This window comes from Pteronotus mesoamericanus, unplaced genomic scaffold, assembly GCF_021234165.1.
Source record: "Pteronotus mesoamericanus isolate MK-2021 breed Mesoamerican mustached bat unplaced genomic scaffold, CSHL_Meso_final contig_301, whole genome shotgun sequence".
NCBI classification, from domain to species: Eukaryota; Metazoa; Chordata; class Mammalia; order Chiroptera; family Mormoopidae; genus Pteronotus; species Pteronotus mesoamericanus.
In genome coordinates this window covers 583,141-607,601 of record NW_026555129.1, presented here as the reverse complement: position 1 = coordinate 607,601, position 24,461 = coordinate 583,141, and the positions used below count along the sequence as shown (strand labels likewise).

The 24,461-nt window shown below is 39.0% G+C and overlaps 1 pseudogene; it reads left to right on the top strand.

Moving 5' to 3' along the window:
• The first annotated feature begins 23,603 nt into the window (after positions 1–23,603).
• Positions 23,604–23,949, top strand: LOC129072075 (60S ribosomal protein L30-like; annotated as a pseudogene).
• Positions 23,950–24,461: the final 512 nt, after the last annotated feature.

The following is a 24,461-nucleotide window of genomic DNA, read 5'->3' as shown; positions in this document are numbered from 1 at the left end:
ACCTACAGCTAGCATCATACTCAATGGGCAAAAACTAAAAGCTTTCCCACTAAGATCTCGACCTCAACAAGGATGTCCGCTTTCACTGCTTCTTTTCAACATCATATTGGAAGTCCTAGCCACAACTGCCAGACAAGAAAAAGAAATAAAAGGCATCCAGATAGGAAAGGAGAAATTAAAACTATCATTGTTTGCAGATGACATGATAGTGTACATAGAAAACCCTGTAGACTCTACCAAAAAACTCCGCAACCTAATAAGTGAACTTGGCAAAACAGCAGGATACAAAGTCAATATTCAGAAATCAAAGGCATTTTTGTACACCAGCAATGCAATAGAAGAAGAAATCAGAGAAAGAAATACCATTCGATATAGCAAGAAGAAAAATAAAGTACCTAGGCATAAATTTAACCAAAGAGGTAAAAGACCTCTACGCAGAAAACTATACAACATTGAAGAAAGAAATTAAGGAAGGCATAAATAAATGGAAGCATATACTGTGCTCATGGAATGGAAGAATTAATATCATCAAAATGTCCATACTACCCAAAGCAATTTATAGATACAACGCAATCCCTATTAAGATAGCAATGACATATTTCACGGAAATAGGACATTTCAAAAATGAATATGGAACCATAAACGACCCCGAATAGCTGCAGCAATTTTGAGAAAGAATAGCAAAATAGGGGGGATCATAATATTGGACATCAAATAATACTACAAATCAACTATACTCAAAACAACCTGGTACTAGCACAAGAACAGACCCATAGACCAGTGGAACAGAATAGAAAGCCCAGAAATAAGCCCAGGTCTCTATGGGCATCTAATATTTGACAAAGGGGGCAGAAGCATAAAATGGAGCCATAATAGCCTCTTCAACAAATGGTGCTGGGAGAGCTGGACGGCTACATGCAAAAAATTGAAATTGGATCATCAGCTGACACCATACACAAAAATAAACTCAAGGTGGATAAAAGACTTAAATATAAGTCACAACACCATCAAAGTCCCAGAGGAGAATATTGTTAGGAAACTCTCAGATATCCCACGCAGCAATTTTTTCACTGATATGTCTCCTTAAGCAAGGGACATAAAGGGAAGAATAAACAAGTGGAGAGCTGAGGGAAGGAGGGAGGCAGGGAGGAAGGGAGGGGGCAAGGGAAAGTGGTATGGGATAGGCAGAGACATATGTATTTGAAAAAAAAAATAGAGACCAAAAAAATAAAAATAAAGAATCTTCTTCACGGCTAAAGAAAACATCAGCAAAATGAAAAGGGAGCCAACCATATGGGAAAATATATTCGCTAATGATACATCAGATAGAAGTTCGATCTCCAAGATACATAAAGAACTCACTTGACTCCACTCCAAGAAGACAAATGATCCAATCAAAAAATGGGCAAAGGACCTAGGCAGGTGCTTTTTCAAGGAAGAGATACAGAAGGCCCAGAGACATTTGAAAGGATGCTCAGCATCACTAGCCATCAGAGAAATGCAGATCAAAACCACCATGAGGTACCACCTCACACCAGTCAGAATGGCCATCATAAACAGATCAACAAACAACAGGTGCTGGTGAGGCTGTGGAGAAAAGGGAACCCTCGTACACTGTTGGTGGGAATGCAGACTGGTGCAGCCACTGTGGAAAACAGGCTTTTGGCTCTTTGGGGGTGTGGCCTCTTCCTGAGCAATGGAGACTATGGCAAGGAGAAGGAGTTGGGACTCCTCGGTTCCTCCTCCTGTTCTTTCCCCAATGCCTCAGTTTCTAGTCTCTCCTCAGGGGTCTCTGGGCAGTTCTGTGACCTGTTCGGCCAAGGATCCACCACCTGCGCGGACTGCGTTTCAATCGCAGGCAGTCTGGTTCCTGCGCGCCTCTCTTCTGCCTCTTTGGGGGCGCGCCTTTCCAGCCCACAATGGAATAATGGTTTTAAATTTTGTAACATTTTATAATTAACTCTGGAATTTAAAAAAATAAATAAAATCAATCTGCATTTGATAAATAAATTAAAAAAAGAAAGTGATGTATCGCCTACATTTTGCAACAATGTGGATGGAACTGGAGAATATTAAGCTAAATGAAATAAACCAGTTGATGAAAAAAATACCATATGACCTCACCTATAAGTGGACTTTATTCAACAAAATAAACTAACAAACAAAGTAAAGCACAGGCATGGAAACCTGGGGCAGACTGAAAGTGACCAGAAGGGGATGGGGAAAGAAGACAATGGTGGAAAGAAGGGGAAGGGACTAGACAAAGAACATGTATGAATGAGCCATTGACATGGACAACAGAGTTGGAATTGACTGTGGGAGTGGGAGGTGGGGGTGGGATGGGTCTAGGGAGATAAAAAGAGAAAAATTGAGACAACTGTAATGGAATAAACATGATTTATAATTTTTTATAAAACTAAAAATATCAGTTAAGAAAACACACAGAAAAAAAGATGATGAAAATATTTTTAAACTGACTATTGAGATGGATGCACATATCTGTAATAGGCTAAAAACCAATGAATTGTACACCTTAATGTATGAATTGTGTGATATATAAATTATACCTAAATAAAGTTGTTTTGAAAAGATTTTTTTTTAAAGAAAGAAACAGTATAGAGTTTCTTCCAAAAAACACAGAACTGCTTTTTTACCCAACAATTCCATTTCTGGGTATATATCCTAAGAATCCCAAAACTCAATTCAAAATAATATATGCACTTCTATGTTCGTTGTAGCATTATTTACAATAGCCAAGATCTGGAAACAGCTCATGACCATCAGTGGGTGAGTGGACGTAAAAGCTGTGGTATGCCTACACAATAGAGTACTATGCATCAGTAAAAAGAAGGAATTCTTACATTTTGCGATAGCATGGATTGACCTGGACACTATTATGCCAAGTGAAATAAGCCAAATACCATGCATTTACATGTGGAATCTAATGAACAAAATAAACTAATAAACAAAATAGATCAGAGGCACAAATTATATGGAACAGACTGACAGCTCTTGGAGAGGAGGTGAGTTGGGGGGACCAGATGAAAGTATGTGAAGAGCTTAACCAAGACACATATATGCCTAAGGTCACACATGGATATGGACAACTGTATGTCATTGCCTGAAAAAGGGGTCTGAGCAGAGGTGTACAAGGGGTAAAATATGGAGACAACTATTATAGCATAAACAAAAAATATAATTTTAAAGAGAGAGAAATAGACCATAGCATGTCAGTCTAGAGACAGAGAGATTACTTTGGGGACTATAATCCATAAAGAGATGGAAGTTCAGACACCATTGGTAAGTTCTTATAGAGATGGTAAGTAGTTAGATTCTAGAGATATTAACTCATTTAATAGCCACAAAAATGCTATGAAGTAGCTAATAACATCATTGTCATTTTACAGATGAGAAACAAAGGCCTTAAAACTCTTAGCTTCCACAGTCACAGAAGGAACAGGTAGCAAAGCTGGGAGTTAACCCCAAGCAGTCTGGATCATGCTATGCCAACCCTCTGAAAGCTCATCTGTCACCTGAGCCTGTCATTCTGATATATAAATAAGCTGGGATTTTTAAAAGTATGCAGGCCACAGATGCATGCTAGAATTCTCTTCCTGATAACAATATTCTTGAAACTTGGACTAACAACCTTGTACTCATATTTAAATATTTTGTTTTCATGATAAATGAGCCAGCATTAACACTAAAGTAGAGAGACAAAAGTAGAGTCCTCAAATGAGAATAAAAAAAACATGGCTGAAAAGTAGGGCATTGCTCTCACAAGGAAGAAGAAAATAAATGTCATGGGAAGAGAAACTGACAGATATCACAGAGTGGAATGAAACTGGGTGTCTTTGTGAATTGAAATTTTTATTTCTACTAAAAGCCAAGATAATAAATGTTAAGTCCAGTTTACATTTTAGAGTGTTTGAATTCAGCCATTGTGTAGCCTTTACTCATTGCTCTGATGACATGCTTTAACTGCAACCTTGTTTGCTCATTCTGGCCCCAGGCTGGCTTTTGGCCAAGTTTTTTATAAATAAAAATTTTTGAATTGGAAAAAATATATATACTGGTAATGAAATAATTTTGTTTTGCTTTTTCAGTCATTTCTTTTTATTTACGGTTTCTGTTTAATGCAAATCAATTCTATAACATGAGAAATTACTATGAATCAAGGCATAAATCCACAAACACAATAAACAATCCAAAATAGATAGACAGCATTCAGGTTTGAAACAAAAGGGAATGTTCATTCACACACACAGTAGCTTGAGATCTGCTGGGTATGATGTTCCTGGGTAAGTTTCTAAAGATTGAAAAAAAAGGACTTTGGTTATCAAGACTACCATGGTCATATTAGATACTGGAACATCTAAACATTAATGTGTGACCATGCAAACAAAAGACTTTAGGGAATGTCTATTTTTAAAAAGGTTCTGTGCATCAAGGCAGTTGTGAAAAAGATTAGCTTTCCAGAATCAAGCCCAACTTGAGATTTGGATCAGGTTCTAACTATCTAAAAATACTGAGCAATAGCAGAAAGTGTTCCAAATGTGGCTATTTTGATTCATAGTTTAAAAAAAATCTGTACAGAAAGAGTATAAAAGGTTTTCTGAATTTAATGTAACCTTCCAGTCTTCATTTCCCAAATACCTAATTTACAGTTGTTTTTTTTTAATAGTAAAACGTAATGATTTTTATTGTAACCATATATCAGGTATAGAAAAGTATTTAGTAAATCCTTTTTGATTGTTAATTTTTTTTAAATTAATTTATTTACTTTTTAAATACATTTGTCTCTGCCTTCCCCCCACCTCTTTCCCTTGCCCCCTCCCACCTTCCCTCCCTCAGCTCTTCCCCTTTGGTTTTGTCCATGAGTCCTTGCTATATGTTCCTTGACTTTCCCCTTCCCTTCCCTTTCCCTGTCCCCCCCCTTCCCTCTTGTCTCTGTTGATTTCTTTTCCTTTCAGTGTTGCTGGTCGTATTTTCCTTGCTTCTTTGCATTGTTGGTTAGGTTCCGCTTATAGGTGAGATCATATGGTATTTGTCTTTCGCCCCCTGGCTTATTTCGCTTAGCATGATGCTCTCCAGTTCCATCCATGCTGTCGCAAAGTTTAGTACTTCTTTTTTCTTTCTGCTGCGTAGTATTCCATTGTGTATATGTACCATAATTTTTTGATCCAGTCATCTACTGATGGGCATTTAGGTTGCTTCCAACACTTGGCTATTGTAAATTGTGCTGCTATGAACATTGGGGTGCATAGGTTCTTTTGTATTGGCGTTTTGGTGTTCTCAGGGTATAGTCCCAGCAGGGGAATCACTGGATCAAAAGGCAGTTCCATTTTCAGCTTTTTGAGGAAATTCCACACTGCTTTCCATAGTGGCTGCACCAGTCTGCATTCCCACCAACAGTGGACTAGGGTTCCCTTTTCTCCACAGCCTCGCAAGGGACATAAAGGAAAGAATAAACAAGTGGGACCTCATCAAAATAAGAAGCTTCTGCACGGCTAAAGAAAACATCAGCAAAATGAAAAGGGAGCCAACCATTTGGGAAAATATATTTGCTAATGATACATCAGATAGAGGTTTGATCTCCAAGATATACAAAGAACTCACTCGACTTGACTCCAAGAAGACAAACGATCCAATCAAAAAATGGGCAAAGGACCTGGGCAGATGCTTTTCTAAGGAGGAGATACAGAGGGCCCAGAGGCATTTGAAAGGATGCTCTGCATCACTAGCCATCAGAGAAATGCAGATCAAAACCACCATGAGGTACCACCTCACACCGGTCAGAATGGCCATCATAATTTACAGTTTTGACTTCGGCTTATCTGCCTTTTCAATTTTAGGATTTGTCAAAACTGATCATTTTTTTAAATTGTAAAAAGTATTCAAGATATGCACAAATAAAAAAGCATTTTGAAATTAGCTGAGGTCAGCGTACCTTTTTTTATTTTAATTTTTATTAATTTATTTATTCTTCCAAATACATTTGTCTCCGTCTTCCCACCACCACTTTCCCTTGCCCCACTCCTCCCTCTCCCCTCCTCAATCTTTCCCCACTTTGGCTTTGTCCATGAGTCCTTGCTATATGTTTCTTGACTTGCCCTTTCCCTTCCTTTTCCCCCATCCACCCATCCCTCCTTCCCTCTTGTCTCTGTTGGTTTCTTTTTCGTTCAGTGTTGCTGGTCTTATTTTCTTTTTTTTTTTTTAAATTAATTTATTTACTTTTTAAATACATTTGTCTCTGCCTTCCCCCCACCTCTTTCCCTTGCCCCCTCCCACCTTCCCTCCCTCAGCTCTTCCCCTTTGGTTTTGTCCATGAGTCCTTGCTATATGTTCCTTGACTTTCCCCTTCCCTTCCCTTTCCCTGCCCCCCCCCCTTCCCTCTTGTCTCTGTTGATTTCTTTTCCTTTCAGTGTTGCTGGTCTTATTTTCCTTGCACCTTTGTCTTGTTGGTTAGGTTCTGCTTATAGATGAGATCGTATGGCATTTGTCTTTCGCCCCCTGGCTTATTTCACTTAGCATAATACTCTCTAGTTTCATCCATGCTGTTGCACAGTGTAGTAGTTCTTTTTTTCTTTCTGCTGCGTAGTACTTCTACTCTTTGGAATTAGTTTAGCTAAATGAATCTGGCGCTCTTGTTGAATATAAGCAAAATTTACTCATTATGCTTGGATTTGGGGTAGAGTCCAATCCATCATTGTCCTGGCACATATCAATTACTACACAAAAAATCAAATGCTATGTCAAATCCAAAGCCTCAAAGGAAAGAGTTCAGTTCCCAAGAGACCAGTGATAGCTGAACAATGTAAAACTTTATACCTGAGTTATATCTGCATTAAATTAGTACTGTGAAACAGTAAATTGAGGACTTATAGGGACACCTGGAAGTCCCTTCTAATGTATATATAAATAAGACAGCTTTTTGCATCACCTAATTATTTTATGGCCTTATAACTGTAATGAACCAAAGGAAAACTGACTGTTCCAACTTCCATCTTTTATCTCTAGATGACAAAATTTATTCATTTTCAAGGTAGAATTTAATGTGTCCATACTTCTAAGCCACATTTAAGGAAATCTTCTCTGAACTAATTTTGGATGTGTTTTTCTTCATCTTGTTTGTGGAAGTCCAGAAGATTTAACGTTGGCATTCATCATCTAGTCAAGCCCTGAACATGCTCTTCAAACCAATCAAATTGGAAATCCTCAATATTTCCTGTGTCAAAAAAATTAGGTGTGGAATTTGATGCAAGGACCTGCTTTTTCCTTGTCACACTAGACACCATTTGGATTGGGTTTAGAAGATGGAGTAGAGACGTTTCTTGGCCCAAGTCTTTTTAACAGTAGAAATGCAGAAGAGAGAAGGAGATCACAAAGAGACTGGCTGTTGACTGCAGAGCACCATCTCTTGCTTTGGTGGTATTTGCCAGATTTGGGGTAGTTGTGGTATTGCAGGAGGGGTTATTTGCAGGTGGGACAGTAGTTGTATCTGAATAAATCTGCATGGGTATGAGCAGAGCAAGAAGCAGCAGCCCCAGCCTGAGCCTAGCAACTATGGCTCTGCCAATGTCCATACCATCGGTGAGCCACGAGTCTCACTGATAGCCAGATGCATATAGAACCACTGGTTCCAGGCGGGGCACAGGCAAAGGGGGTTGAAATAAAATTTAATGAGTTCCCAGGTCTCGGAGGAAAATAAATATGAAAAATACATAAAAGGGAAGACACATTGAAGTTTAAGAACAAATGGAATTGGATGACTCAAAGATTGATATATTAAAACAGAGACATAGCTTTTGCTGAGTAGCTCAATTGGTTAGTAGAGTGCCAAGGTTATAAGCTCAAACCCCGGTCAGACATATACAAGAATCAACCAAAGAATGCATGAATAGGTGCATGAATAGATAAGGCAACAGATTAATGCCTCTCTCTCTCTCTCTCTCTCTCTCTCTCTCTCTCTCTCTCTCTCCATCCCAAGCCCATGCCCTTACTTTCCTACTTTCTTGAAAATCAGTAAATAAAATTTAGGGACAAAAATAGACACAACAAGGTGCTGAAGAAAGTAGGGACAGGAAAAAACAAAATACATGGAAATCTTTTCAAGATTTTTTTTAATGTTTTTTTTTAATTTTTCAAATATACTTGCTGCCATTTACCCACCGCCACTTTCCCCCACCCCACCCACCCCCACCACCACCCTTCAATCATTCCCCACCTTGGCTTCATTCATGTGTCCTTCACACCTGTTTGGATACAGAGTATTGAACAATATGATTCTTTGTATCTCCTGTTCCACTTGTAGGTAATCAGGGCCAGAACTAGTAAAGATTATCGTAAAAATAAAGCTTAGTCTAATGTTTAAAACCAAGGACTCAGGAGCCTGGATTCAAACCCAAGATCTACTCACTGCTTACCAGCTGTTTGTCCTTGGGCAACTTACTTAAACTCTCTGTGCCTTAGTTTCATCATGTATAAAAGTGAGTAGTACCTATCTTGTAAAGTTATAATAAGAACTCATTGGCTTCACATTAATAAAATACCTTGAACAGTACCTGGTTGAGAATAAAAGCTAAGTGTTTGATATTGAAATAAAGTTTATCTTTAAAAAAATGCTGCAATGCATATATCTGTTCAAATTAGCATTTTGTGTTTCTTCAAATAAGTACTCAGAAGTAAAATTGTTGTGTGCTTCTTTGTCTCTTGTTTTAAAGTCTATTTTGTCCAGTAGAAGTATTTTATAAGCTTTTTTGTTTGTTTGTTTCCAATTTCATGAAATATATTTTCCATTCCTTTACTTTCACTCTGTGCATCTCTTAATCTGAAGTGAGTTTCTTGTACATAGTATATGTAAGGGTCTTGTTTTATTATGCATTCAGTGACACTATGTCTTTTGATTGGAGCATTTCATCCACTAGTATTTAAAATATTTGTTGATAGATATTCATTTATTGCCATTTCATTATTCCTATTTTTATCGTTATTTTCTTCTTCTTTTTGAATAAGACACTTTAACATTTTATATAATACTGGTTTTGTGATGAAAAACTCTTTTAGTTTATTCTTGTCTGAGAAGCTCTTTATCTGTCCTTCAATTCTAAATGAGAGCTTTACTGTGTAAAATGTAACATAGTCTTGGTTGTAGGTCTTTTCTTTCCAGCACTTTGAACATCTCATATTTCTAGTCTAAAATGTTTCTGTTGAGGAATCAGATTTCAGTCTTATGGGACCTCTCTTATAGGTAACTAACTGCTTTTCTCTTGCTGCTTTTAAGATTCTCTCTTTGTCTTTAACTTTTGACATTTTAATTATGATGTGTCTTAGTGTGAGCTTCTTTGGGTTAAACTTGTTTTGAACACTGCACTTCCTGGACTTGGCATATTTATTTCCTTCACCAGATTAGGGAAGTTTTCAGTTATTACTCCTTTAAATTGGTTTTCAATTTTTGCTCTCTCTCTTCTTCCTGCAACCTGATGATGTAACTGTGGGTATGTTTGATGTCTTTGGGGCCCCTGAAACTATCCTCTTTTTTAAAAATACATTTTGTTCTATTATTGTCCTAATTAAGTGTTTTCTGCTTACTTATCTTCCAAATCACTGATTTTCTAAAGCTTTTATTTATTTATTTTTAGAGAGAGGGAAAGGGAGGAAGAAAGAGGGAGAGAAATATGAATGTACAAGAGAAACATCGATCAATTGCCACTCACACTCTCCCAACTGGGGATCGGGCTTTCAGCCTAGACATGTGCCCTGACCAGGAATTGAACCAGTTACCTTTTCCTTTGGGGGATGTTGCCCAACCCACTATGCCACACCAACCAGGGCCCAAATCTCTGATTTGATCCTCTGCCTCATCTATCTACTCTACTGTTGATTCCCTGTAATGTATTCTCCAGTTCAGTTAATGTGTTCTTTATTTCTGACTATTTTTTATGTTTTCTATCTCCATTTTTATGTTTTCTATCTCTTTCTTAGAGTTTTCACTGAGCCCAATGAAGATCCTTACAACCAGTGTTTTGAACTTTACATTTGGTAGATTGCTTTTCATTTTATTTAGTTCTTTTTCTGGAGCTTTGTCCTGTTCTTTAATTTGGGACATGGTTCTTTGTCTCCTCGTTTTGACTGCATCCCTGTGTTTGCTTCTATGCATTAGGTAGAGCTGCTACATCTCCCAGTCTTGGTAGAATGGCCTGATGTCATAGGTGTCATTTTGGTCTCAGTGGCACAGTCTCCCTGATCACCCAAGTTGGGCACTTCAGGTGCAACTCCTGTGTGGGCTGTGTGCACCCTCTTGTTATAATTGATCCTTGATTGCTGTTGGCACATCAATAGGAGACATTGACCCACAAGCTAATTGGTTAAAAATATCAATCATGACTATAGTGGAAGAGTTGTGCAGAGACCGAGCCCATGGGGCAGGACTTGCTTCAGTGGGGCTCCTGTGTCTGATGAGTCTGCTCCTTGAATGTGTTGCTCATGGAGGTGATTATGTGGTATTCCAGTGTGGACTGAAGCTTCCCACCAAGTATGTTGGCTCTGGGGCCTCCCAGGAGGTATAGGCCAAGGTCAGTCACTGTCTGTGCTCTGCCCAGAGCAATCTTACATGAGCTACAGAGTAATCTACAGGTGGCTGTTATGTGCTAGCTTAGAGGTGCCTGGAAGAGGTCAAACTGAACCAATGCTGGCTGCTACTATTGCTGGACTTGGGGCTACTTAGCAAGAGGTACTGGGCACAATGAGGCTAGATGTTGCTTATTTAGGGTTTGAGAACTTTTGTGAGATATTTTTAAAAATCCAGAGCATGAGCCAAACCAAGTCAGGACATTTTTTTTTAAATGAAAAATCCACTGGAAATGGCTTCAGTGTGTCCACAAAATGGGTTGGACAGTGTCTCAGGGAATAAGCAGGGTGTGGTGAATAGTTGGTGGAGACTAAGACATGGTGCCTGCCTGCTGTCCCTGTTGGGGGAGTGCTCAGCAAAGAAACAGTGGTCTTTGCCAGCACTTCTGTCTGGAAGAAAACTGTCTTTCCTACTCTCACCCCAAAGCCAGTCCAATTCAGTTCCTCCCTGTATGTCCCCTGCACCTTTTGAGGTGCTTCCCTTGTGCTTGAGCTCAGAGAAAGTGACTTGGAGTTAGTCCCTGTGGTTCCATAAAAAGGAATTGCTTGGGACTCCAGTTATGGGGACTTCTCTTTCTGGCACTGGAACCCTGGTCTGCGGGGTCTGGCATGAACCTGGGGCCCCCTAACTCCTCAGAGTATCCTCTGCAGCTGAGATATCCTTCTCAATTTTTAACAGCCACACGTGTGTGGGGCCGGCCCAGTCTGACTCCACCCCTCTTACCAGTTTTGACGTGGCTTCTGTATATCCTTAGTTACAGAACTTCTGTTCAGCTAGTCTTAAAGCAGTTTTCAATGATGGTCGTTTTCTAATTTCATTGCAATTTTGAAGTGATTGTGGGAGGAGGCAAGTATAACATTTATCCAGGCTGCCACCTTGACCAGAAGGCTAACAAAACAAAACTTTTTGTCTGTTTTGGTCACTGCTATGTTCCCAGTACTTAACACAGTGCCTGGCCCATATCACATTTATTGAATTAATTAATTAACTAACTAACTAACTAATGAACTGGTTCAGTGGGTTAGGCAAGTTGCTAGGGCTGAGACTCAGTTTTTCAGTGCCCCTTCTTAAGCTGCCTCATAGGATTTTGGTGAAGATCAGATGAGGGCTTCTTAATCAGAGGGTTCTGTAATGGGTTGAATATGGGTTCTCCCAAATGTGCCTCCTGTTGGAACCTCAGAATGTGATCTTATTTGTAGGTCTAATTTGATTAAATGATCTCCTATGGGATTAGGGTGATCCCTAAGTCCAATGACAGGTATCCTTCTAATCTAAGACAAGGAGAGGACAGAGAGACCTGCAGACACACAGGGAGAAGGTTGTGTGAAGAAGAAGGCAGAGACTGGAGGTATACTGCCACAAATCATGGAACACTTATGGCCATCAGTAGATGCAAAAGGCAAGAAAGTACTCTTCCCTTAAGAGGGAGTAAGGCCCTGATGATACCTTGATTTTGAAGTTCTAACCTCAGAATCATGAGAAAATACATTTCTGCTCTTTTAAGCTGCCTTGATTGTGGTACTGTTGCAGCAGTCACAGAAATTCATAAATTCCTATTTAACACACAGGAAAGTGTGAAGCAGGTGTTTGTGGTTAAATTATTTCAGCTGAAGTTTCCCCTACTAGTGAAAGTCCACATGGAGGGTGGCCCTATAGCTTGAGAGGCCACCTTGGACTTGCAGGCTTAGCTTATTCCACAAGGAGCAAAAGCAAGCCCTATCCAGATCACACAGCCATGAGAAAATCAGTGGCTGTATTTTAAGCCAGTGCTTTGGAATATTTTATTACATTACATGGACAACTCAGACCCTAAACTAATTTAGCCACAAGCATGCTCTGAATTGTTTGTTTATGATGTTGTTCACACAAGAGTATTTAATAATGAATAGGCTTTGTGGATTAGGACCAAGAATGAATGAATAACTGAATGACTAAAGAACAAATATATGTGAATAGACATTATAAATAATATTATTCATCCACAGACAATATATGTTTTTGCATACCTTTAGCAATGTGTCCCATCCTGTTTCTCAGATGCCAGAGATCCTGGGCCCTCAGGGGTAACTTGGACAGTGTTGAGACTGTTGGTTCAAAAAATTGTTGGAGAAGATCCAAGATGGCAATGGAGTAGGTAGAAGGTACACTCATCTCCTTCCAGAACCAAACTGGAATTGCAATGAAATTATACAACAATCAACCTGAATAACCAACTGAAGACTAGCTGAAGAAAAATTTTATTAACAAGGATTTACAGAAGAAGCCATATCAAGACTGATAGGAAGGCCAGAGATGTGAGAAGGGCTGAATCTAATCCTATGAAGGTAGCTGAGAATCCAGAAAGATACCTCAGATGCAGGGGTTTCATCTGAGAAGTGTGGGATCTCAACCCCAAGCCAAGATACTCAGCCCAGAGCACCAGAGCCAGGAAGATGCACCCACATGATGTCTTACTATGAAAACCAACTCAGATTATGTCTACTGGGAAGAAGCAGGAGTCTGCTAGAGACACAAGTGTCCTTTTAAAGGGCCAAAGCACAAAATACCATTCTAAGCCACCGACGCTGGGCTCCAGTAGAGGGAAGACAGAGAGACTAGAGTGCATAAAGAGAAACATGTTTGTGGCTCTGAGGAGAGAGCTGAAGAAACAGTCACCAGGATCCCTGAACTGAGTTCTTCTCCCACACTGCAGATGCCATCTTTCTTGGGTGAAGCACTCCCCGCTGTATGGCATCAGCCTGGGAAAATGCAATAACCTCACTGTCTGAACTCCCTGCTGCCCCACCCTGTGAAGTCTGTGTCCTGCTGGTAAGCCAGCTGCCTTGACCAAGGTTTAAAGTTCTGGGAAGACTCAAGCAGTGTCAGTAACTGAGTTGTGTAGCTTTGGGGTAAGAACTACCTCCCCAACTTTCCCATGAATCTGACGTGCCATCCACCATGGGAGGTATGCTAACCCCACTCTCCAAACTCCAAGCTGCCTTGCCCTCTGAATTTCTGGAGGCCCCACCTTGCCAAGGGCCAGGCAGGATCTGGGACAGACTGACTGTGGGGCTTTGAAGCAAGGGCCACTCCATCCACCTTCTCCCAAGCCTAACCAACACCTCTCCCTCATGGGAAACACATCAGCCCCACCCTTTTGACTTACGGTGGCCCCAACCTTCTAATATTAAGCTCTGGGCAGAATCTGTGACAGACCAAGTACTGTGTTTCTAAGATGGGGGGCAATTTTTTTTTCCTCGCATACTTGACAACTGCAGAGCTCTTCCTTCACATGGCCAAATCTTGGGCTCTTTGAATCTGGTAAACTTTGATAGCTTCACCTTGGTGACTCCCTGAAACCCCAACCCACCACAAATGTGCACGAGCACCCAGCAGGTGGAAGCTAGACTTTGTATACCCTGGGACATTTGTTGAGTGGCCTCAGACCCAGCACTAGCATTGAGATTGAACCTGTATTGATCTGGTGAACACTACTCATTCCTACCTGGCGACTTACTGAGAACCTTCCTAATACAACTTCAGTACCACCAGAGGCTCTTTGAGTAACTGAGCATGACAGGCAGTCAACAGGTAGGTAGGGGAAATACAGAGGTGGATTTTGGGATGATTTAAGACTTTTGCTGACCTGTCCACAAGCCTAATTTTGGTAAAAAGCCAGCCTTGGTGCACAGCTTGGTCCTTCCTACATAAATAGGCCCAGAAGAGGCAGCCATAAACTGGGTATCATTTTGAAGCTCTAAACAGGTTGCCCAGGGCCAGTCATACATAATGTTTTACATTGGCCTGCACCATAGTCCTTCCCAAGAGGCCCAGAACCAACACACAAAAGGCCAGGTTTAGACATTGTTAGAACAGGATATATTTAGCTTCACAGGCAGCACATGCAAGGGCAGATTTCATCAAGCACAAGACCCTGTTGAGTCAAATTTTGCTTTGTGTCATAAACACCCACACAGAAGTTCATACACTGTGGCTGAGGTTGATCCTCACTGTCAGCCAGTTGACCCCATGCACAAACATGCCAATAATGATCAAAATTCAGTTACAAAAGGAGGGCCCAAATTATTCACACAAGGGGCACTCCTAGAGCACCCAGCTCATGATAATTAAAATGTCAAAGATTAAACACAAAGAGAGAAACTTAAACCAGCAAAAGAAAGACAGCTAGTTACCTACAAGGGAGTCCTCTTTAGGCTGACAGTTCATTTCTTAACAGAAACATTTCAAGCAAAAAAGAATTGGCATTAAATATTCAAAGCAATGAAAAGCAAGGGCCTACAACCAAGAATACTTTACCCAGCAAGGTTATCATTTAAAATTGAAGGAGAAATAAAGAAATGTCCAGACAAGAAAAAGCTAAGGAGTTTGTTACTACAAACCAGTATTACAAGAAATGTTAAAGGACCCCTTTTAGGAAGAAAAAATTCAAAGAAACTGAGTTAAAAGAATAAAATGGGAATAAATACATAACTACTAATAACCACTTTAAATGTAAACATTTTAAATCCTCCAATCAAAAAGCATAAGGTACCCAAATAGCTTTTAAGAAATATCCATATACATGCTGTCTACAAGAGACCCACCTCAAAACAAAAAATACGCACACACTAAAAGTAAAAAGATGAAAAATATTCCATACAAATGGAAAGGAAAAAAGTTGGGGTAACAATACTTATATCTGAAAAATAGTTTTTTTTAAGGTTTTTGTTCAAATACATTTGTCTCTACCGTCTCGCCACCATTTTCCCCTCCCCTCCCTCCCTCTCTCAATCCTTCCCCACTTTGGCTTTGTCCATGGATCCTTTATACATGTTCCTTGACTTGACCCTTTCTTTTGCTTTCCCCACCCACCCCTCCCTCCTTCCCTCTTGACTCTGTTGGTTTCTTTTTTTCTTTCAATGTTGCTGGTCATATTTTCCATGTTTATTTGTTTTGTTGGTTAAGTTCGACTTGTAGGTTAGATCATATGGTATTTGTCTTTTGCCCTCTTGGCTTATTTCACTAGCATAATGCTTTCTAGTTCCATCCATGCTATTGCGAAGGGTAAGTAGCTCTTTCTTTCTTTCTGCTGCGTAGTATGCCATTGTGTAAATATACCATAGGTTTTTGTTCCACTCATCTACTGATGGGCATTGAGGTTGCTTCCAATACTTGGCTATTGTAAATTGTGCTGCTGGGGTGCATAGGTCCTTTTAAATTAGTGTTTTGGGATTCTTAGGGTATAATCCCAGCAGCGGAATCTCTGGGTCAAAAGGCAGTTCCATTTTTAACTTTTTGAGGAAATTCCACACTGTTTTTCATGGTGGCTGAACCAGTCTGCATTCCCACCAAGAGTGTACTAGGGTTCCCTTTTCTCCACAGCCTCACCAGCACCTGTTGCTTGTTGATCTGTTTATGATGGTCATTTTGACCACTGTGAAGTGGTATCTCATTGTAGTTTTAATTTACATTTCTCTGATGGCTAGTGATGCTGAGCATCCTTTCAAATGTCTCTGGGCCCTCTGTATCTCTTCCTTGGAGAAGTGTCTGCTCAGATCCTTTGCCCATTTTTTAATAGGATCATTTGTCTTCTTGGAGTGGAGTCGAGTGAGTTCTTTATATATTTTGGAGATCAAACCTTTATCTGACGTATCATTGGCAAATATATTTTCCCATATGGTTGGCTCCTTTTTCATTTTGCTGATGTTTCTTTAGCCATGCAGAAGCTTCTTATTTTGATGAGGTCCCACTTGTTTATTCTTTCCTTTATGTCCTTTGCTTTAGGGGACATATCGGTGAAAATATTGCTGCATGGGATATCTGAGAGTTTCCTGCCTATGTTCTCCTCTGGGACTTTTATTGTATCTTGACTTATATTTAAGTCTCTTATCCATCTTGAGTTTATTTTTGGGTATGGTGTATGTTGGTGATCAAATTTCAATATTTTGCAAGTAGCTGTCCAGCTCTCCCAACACCATTTGTCGAAGAGGATATTTTTACTCCAATTTATGTTTCTGCCCCCTTTGTCAAATATTAATTGACCATAGAGACATGGGTTTATTTCTGGGCTTTCTATTCTGATCCACTGATTTATGTGTCTGTTCTTGTGCTAGTACCAGATTATTTTGATTACAGTGGCCTTGTAATATAGTTTGATATCTGGTATTGTGATCCCTCCTACTTTGTTTTTCTTTCTCAAAATTGCTGTGGTTATTCAGGGTCATTTATGGTTCCATATAAATTTTTGAAATCTCTCTTCTCTGTGAAATACATCATTGGTATTTTAATAGGGATTGCATTGAATCTATAAATTGCTTTGGGTAGTATGAACATTTTGATATTAATTCTTCCAATCCATGAACACAGTATATGCTTCCATTTACTTGTGAAAATAGACTTTAAAACAAAAGTTATCATAGTAAGAGATGAAAAAAGAGCAATCTAACAAGAGGATATGTCTGGTAAATATTTATGCACCCAACACAGGAGTAAGTCTTGATTAACATTAAAGTGGAGATTGACAGAAATGCAGTCATAATGTGGGATTATAACACACCATTAACATCAATGGACAGATCTTTCAGGAAGAAAATCAAAAAGGAAATGTTGGCTTTAAATGACAGATCAGATCAGATGGAGTTAATTGATATCTCCAGAGTATTTCACCCTAAGGCCGAAGAATATTCTTTTCAAGTTCATATAGAACATATTCAAGGATAAACCACATGTTAGGACACAAAGCAAATATTGATAAATTTAAGAAAATTAACATCTTCTCTGGCCATAATGGTATAAAACTATAAATCAACCACACACACACACAAAAAAAAAAAACCCTGAAGAAACACAAAGTCATGGAGGCTGAATAACATATTACTAAACAATGAATGGTTAACAATAAGATAAAGGAAGAAATCAAAGTTATCTTAAATGAAAATGAGAATGCAACAACCCAAAGTCAATTGTACACTACAAAAGCAATCTTAAGAGAAAAATTCATACTATTACAGGCCTATCCCAGGAAACAGGAAGACAATCTCAACCTATTTAACTTTACACTTAATGAAATTGAATAAACAACCTAAAATAAAGCCCAAAGTGAGTAGAATACAGAAAATAATAAAGATAAAAGCAAAAATAAAAAAATATAGCCTAAAAAATTCAAAAGATCGATGAAACAAAAGCTTGTTCTTTGAAAAGATAAACAAGATTGACAAACCTTAGCCAGACTCATCAAGAAAAAAATGAAAACCTAAATAAATAAAAACAGAAATAAAAAAGGAGAATTTACAACTAACACCAAAGAACTACAAAGGATTTTAAGAAAATAGTACAAACAACTATATGCCAACAAATTGGACAATCTAGAAGAAATGAACAAATTCTTAGAAACATACAATCTTCCCATACCAAATCAGGAATAATCAGCACATCTGAATAAACAAGTAGCAACTAGTAAAATTGAAGTAGTAATCAAAGAACTCTCAACAAATTAAAGTATGGACTGGATGGCTCCACAGGGAAATTTTACCAAACATTAAAAAAAGAAATAACACTTATCTTTCTCAAGCTATTCCAAAGAATTCAAGAGGATAGAAAACATCCAAGCTCATTTTACAAGGCCAGCATTACCTTAATTAAAAAACAGATAAAGACCCTGCAAAGAAAGAAAATTATGTCAGTATTTCTGACAAACATAGATACTAAAATCTTCAACAAAATATTAGCAAACCAGATTCAGCAATACCTTAAAAACATAATACACTATGATGAAGTGGAACTTATTCTGGGGGTGCAACATTGGTACAATATCCACAAATCAATAAATGTGATACACCATATAAAGAAAATGAAGGATAAAAATGACATAATCATATCAATAAATGCAGAAAAAGCATTTGATAAAACCCAGAATGCATTTATAGTAAATAGCTCTCAGCAAAGTGTTAATAGAGGAAACCTACCTCAGTGTAGTAAAGGCCATAGATGACAAACTTCCAGCCAACATCATACTAAATGGGCAAAAATTAAAAGTGTCTCCCTTAAGATCAGGAAGATGTCTGTTTTTAATTCTCTTATTTAACACAGTTCTGGAAGTCCTAGCCATAGCAATCAGACAAAAAGAAATAAAAGTCATTTAAATTGAAAATGAGGAAGTAAAACTGTCATTATTCTCAGATGACATAATACTGTATATAGAAAACCCTAAAGACTCCATTAAAAAGCTACTAGATATAATAAACAAATATGGAACAGTAGAAAAATACAAAATTAATATTCAGAAATTGGTGGCATTTTATACACCAATAATGAACTATCAAAAGAAAAAACTAAATAAACAATTTCATTTACAATTGCATCAAGAAAATGACATCAGAAGAATGGTGGCATGACAGGTCCCCTTGGTCTCTCTCTTTGAAGTTTCAACAATTTGAAAAGCTAAAATTCAATGAAGGATTTTCTGCTCAATGTACAGTCATGCTTAAGAAATCTGCTTATTGAAGTATCTAATATTGGGCATACAGGGAGGTGAGTAGAGAGAAATATTGAGATGAGACATGCAGCCCTGCAGCTGGAGCTCATGACAGGGCTCATCCTAGAAAAGAGGGAAATCCATTTGTGGCTTGTGTTCCCTTCAGCTGGGAAGAGCAGAGAGATGTAGTGGACATTCCCACAGAATTGAGCAGCATGAGCTGTGAGATGAGCCCAGAGACCCATGCAAGGACACAGCATGGGAGTGTGGCCACCTCTGTTGGGTGGTCAACATTCTAGACTGAGAAATAGAGTCACAGAGAGCTTCTGCCCATAGCCTCTCACCTCCCAGAGCTTGTCTCCCTTCACCCTTGATGTCGGGTTGCAGAGCACATTACCTGCAAACTCGAAAATTGATATTGCCAAATCACTGTTTTCCAAGTGCAAAGTATGTACTCTGTGACTGGTTCCATTTCAGAGCAAAGGGCACCTTGTGGCAGTCCAAGGTTACCATTGCTAGATGGACAAAACAGAGAAGGCAGCAGAGTTCCCCCAGCCTACCCAACCCACATGCAGCATGACTACACTGATGACAGCCAGAGATGCTGAAAGGGTCAGCATTGAGATTTCACAGAGTTTTAAAAAAACTTGTGATTCAGAACCACCTACTGAAAAATAATAAAAATATCCCTTCATATTATCTGCTAGAAAATTATCAGTCATGCATACATGTCTAGACAGAGAAGGAATCTGTCAAATACTATGAATAACCAAGAGAAAAAGGCAGCTCAGAAAGAAAATTTAAAAATACCCAGAAAGCAAACTTAAACACATGTAAACATGTGATGTAAATGACAGAAAATTCAAGATTGTGGTTCTGAAAGTACTCAATAAAATGTGAGAAAATACAGATAAGCAATCTATTGCTCTCAGAAAACAAATTAATGAACAAAACAAGTACTATACCAAAAAGATTCAAACTTTTCAAAAGAACCAAACAAAAATTCTAGTGAAGAATTCAATAAAAGAGATAAAAATAAACTAGCAAGCATAGGAAACAGAGCAGAGATATTGATGTTAAAGACAGAAATCTAGACATGATGTAGAGGGAAAAGAGAAAAGGGCATTTTTAAAAAATGAAGTAATTCTACAAGATCTGACTCCATCAGAAAAAGAAAATATCAGCAAAATGAAAGGGGAGCCAACCCTATGGGAAAATATATTTGCTAATGATACATCAGATAGAGGTTTGATCTCCAAAATATATAAAGAACTTACTTGACTCCACTCCAAGAAGACAAACGATCCAATCAAAAAATGGGCAAAGGACCTGAGCAGACGCTTTTCCAAGGAGGAAATACAGAGGGCCCAGAGGCATTTGAAAGGATGCTCAGCATCACTAGCCATCAGAGAAATGCAGACCAAACCCCCACGAGGTACCACCTCACACCGGTCAGAATGGCCATCATAAACAGATCCACAAACAACAGGTTCTGGCGAGGCTGTGGAGAAAAGGGAACCCTAGTCCACTGTTGGTGGGAATGCAGACTGGTGCAGCCACTGTGGAAAGCAGTGTGGAATTTCCTCAAGAAGCTCAAAATGGAACTGCCTTTTGATCCAGTGATTCCCCTACTGGGACTATACCCTAAGAATACCAAAATGCCAATACAAAAGAACCTATGCACCCCAATGTTCATAGCAGCACAATTTACAATAGCCACGTGTTGGAAGCAACCTAAATGCCCATCAGTAGATGATTGGATCAAAAAATTATGGTACATATACACAATGGAATACTACGCAGCAGAAAGAAAAAAAGAACTACTAAATTTCATGACAGCATGGATGGAACTGGAGAGCATTATGCTAAGCGAAATAAGCCAGGGAGCGAAAGACAAATACCATATGATCTCACCTATAAGTGGAACCTAACCAACAATACAAAGATGCGAGGAAAATAAGACCAAGAACAGTGAAAGGAAAAGAAATGAACAGAGACAAGAGGGAAGGAGGGAGGGACAGGCAGGGAAAGGGAAGGGAAGGGAAAAGTCAAGGAACATATAACAAGGACTCATGGACAAAACCAAAGGGGAAAAGCTGAGGGAGGGCAGGAGGGAGGGGGCAAGGGAAAGTGGTGGGGGGGAGGCAGAGACAAATGTATTTAAAAAATAATAATAAATAAGTTTTCAAAAAAAAAAAGAGAAATGTTACAATTCCAGTGAGGGGGAATCTAATAAAATACATATGCATGTAAAAAAAATAATAACCAGAATTGCCAAAAAACTGAACTGTATGGAAGTCCAACAACCAAGGAGCTAAAGAATAAACATACATCCACGCTGGTAGGAGGGGTGGAGATGGGCAGCTGGGGCAGGGAGGATGCCTGGCAAGGAAGCAGCTGGAGGACTGAGCAGTCCCACATTTGCATTCAGATAAGCCAGGAGAAACGCTGGGTAGGCAGAGAGACCAAGCAAGCCAGGGTTCCAGTGTGAGAAAAGAAAACCTCAAAGCCTCTGGAGGTATAAACCTGTAGGTGTTGTGGCAGCAGGAGAAACTCCCAGCCTCATAGGAGGTTCTGTTGGAGAGACCCACAGAGCCTTAGAACATATACAAACCAACCTACCTGGGAATCAGCACCATAAGGGCACAATTTGCTTGTAGATAGCAGGGAATATGCCTGAAAGCCAGCTGAGAGCCAAGAAAGTGGCATTATTCCCTTGCAGACCCTGCCCCCACATACAGCATCACAACACAGCAACACAGGTTGCCCCACCCTGGCACATACCTAAGACCCCATCCTTTCCAACATCACAAGTGTTCAGAGACAAAGAAAAATGACCCAAATGAAAGAACAGATAAAAATTCCAAAAATAGAACTAAGAGATGACTACACAGCCAACCTACCAGATACACAGCTCAAAACACTGGTAATTTGTATGCTCACTGAATTGATTATATATGGTCGCAAAATGGAGGAAAAAGTAAAGACTATGCAAAGTGAAACAAAGAAATGTATATAGAGAACCAATAGTAGAGGGAAGAAAACCAGAACTCAAATCAATGATTGGGAGTAGAAGGAAGAGATAAACATTCAACCAGAACAGAATAAAGAAACAAGAATTCAGAAAAATGAGGAGAGGCCGAGGAACCACAGGGACAACTTTAAATGATCCAACATCCAAATCATAGGGGTGCCAGACAGAGAGGAGTAAGAGCAAGAAACTGAAAACTTATTTGAACAAATAATGAAGAAGAACCTCCCTAATCTGGCCAAGGAAATAGACTTCCAGGAGATTTAGGAAGCTCAGAGAGTCCCAAAGAAGTTGGACCCAAGAAGCACACACCAAGGCACATCATAATTACATTATGCAAGACTAAAGATAAGGAGAGAATCTTACAAGCAGCAAGAGCAAAGGAGACAGTTACCTACAAGGAGTTCCCATAAGACTGTCAGCTGATTTCTCAAAAGAAACCTTGCAGGCAAGAAGGGGCTGGCAAGAAGTTTTCAAAGTCATTAAAAGCAAGGATCTACATCCAACATTACTCTATCCAGCAAAACAATCATTTAGAATGGAAGGACAGATAAAGTGCTTCCCAGAAAAGGTCAAGTTAAAGGAGTTCATCATCACCAAGCCCTTATTATATGAAATGTTAAAGAGACTTACCTAAGAAAATGAAGATCAAAAACTATAAACAGTAAAACAGGGGAGAGGGAGGGGGAAGAATGGGGAGAAAGGTACAGGGAAAAAGCAGCATAAATAAAAGGTACAAAATAGGCAGGGGGAGGTTAAGAATAGTATAGGAAATGGAGAAGCCAAAGAACTTAATATGTACGACCCATGGACGTGAACTAATGGGGGGAGGATGCTGGATGGCAGGGCATTGGAGGAAATAAAAGGAGAAAAAAAATGGGACAACTGTAATAGCATAATCAATAAAGTATACATTTTTAAAAAAAGAAAATCCTTAAGGTACCTAGGAAAAAAGAAAGGAACCTATAAAGGAAAGCCCTTTAGATATCATCAGACTTCTCAGCAGACACTCCACAGGTCAGAAGAAAAGGAAAAGATATTCAAATGAATGAAAGACAGAAATTACTAGCCAAGAATAATACATCCAGAAAAGTTACCCTTTAAATATATAGGAGAAATATAGACTTTTCCAGACATACAGAAGCTAAGGGAATTTATCCCCAGAAGACATCCATTGCAGGAAATACTGTAAAGATCACAAAAGTATGAATAAGTCACCAACAGACTTACAGCATAAACAGGGACAATTTGTGATAATTCAAACATGAAAGAGAAGGTGGTAGAGGTCCAAATTTGCAAGTAGGATGGAGGTCAGATGCATTAAAAAGAAAAAGGACAACTGTATATATGAAACTTTATTTTTCATAAACCACATACAAAACAATCACCTAAAACTGAGACACATAACTGAAAAAGAGAAAGCATATAGAAGCAGCATGATCTTGGCAGCTGCACTTGGTAGGGACCCATCCTGCACCTAAGGCAGGAAGATGGCTGTCACAAAGAAGATTGAAAAGTCACTGGAGCCGATCAACTCTAGGCTCCAACTTGTTATGAAAAGTGGCAAATATGTGGTAGGGTACAAGCAGATGAAGAAGATGATCAAACAAGACAAAGCAAAACTGGTCATAGTGGCCAGCAACTGTCCAGCCCTGAGGAAATCTGAAATAGAGTACTATGCCATGTTGGCCAAGACTGGTGTCCATCACTACTGTGGCAATATTACTGAATTAAGTACAGCATGTGGAAAATACTAGAGTATGCACACTGGCAATCACTGATCCAGGTGATTTTGATATCATCAGAAGCATGAAGGAACAGACTGGTGAAAAGTAAATCATGCATAATTTTTCTTTAATAAAACTGGCCAAAACTGGATTTAAACACTTGGGGGGGAAAAAAACAAGTGGGACCTCATTAAATAAGAAGCTTCTGCATGGCTAAAGAAAACATCAGCAAAATGAAAAGGGAGCCAACCATATGGGAAAATATATTTGCCAATGATACATCAGATAAAGGTTTATCTCCAAAATATATAAAGAACTCACACGACTCCACTCCAAGAAGACAAATGATCCTATTAAAAAATGGGCAAAGATATTTGTATCAGACAAAGTAGATTTCAAAACAAAGACCATAAAGAGAGACCCAGAGGGGCACTTTATAATACTTAAAGGAAGAATCTATCAAGAAGACATCAACATTGTAAACTTACATGCTCCTAATATAGGAGCCCCCAAGTTTATAAGGAAATTGTGGGATGACTTCAAAAAAGATATAGACAGCAACACACTGATAGTAGGGGATTTCAACACCCCACTGTCAAAAATGGACAGATCTTCCAAACA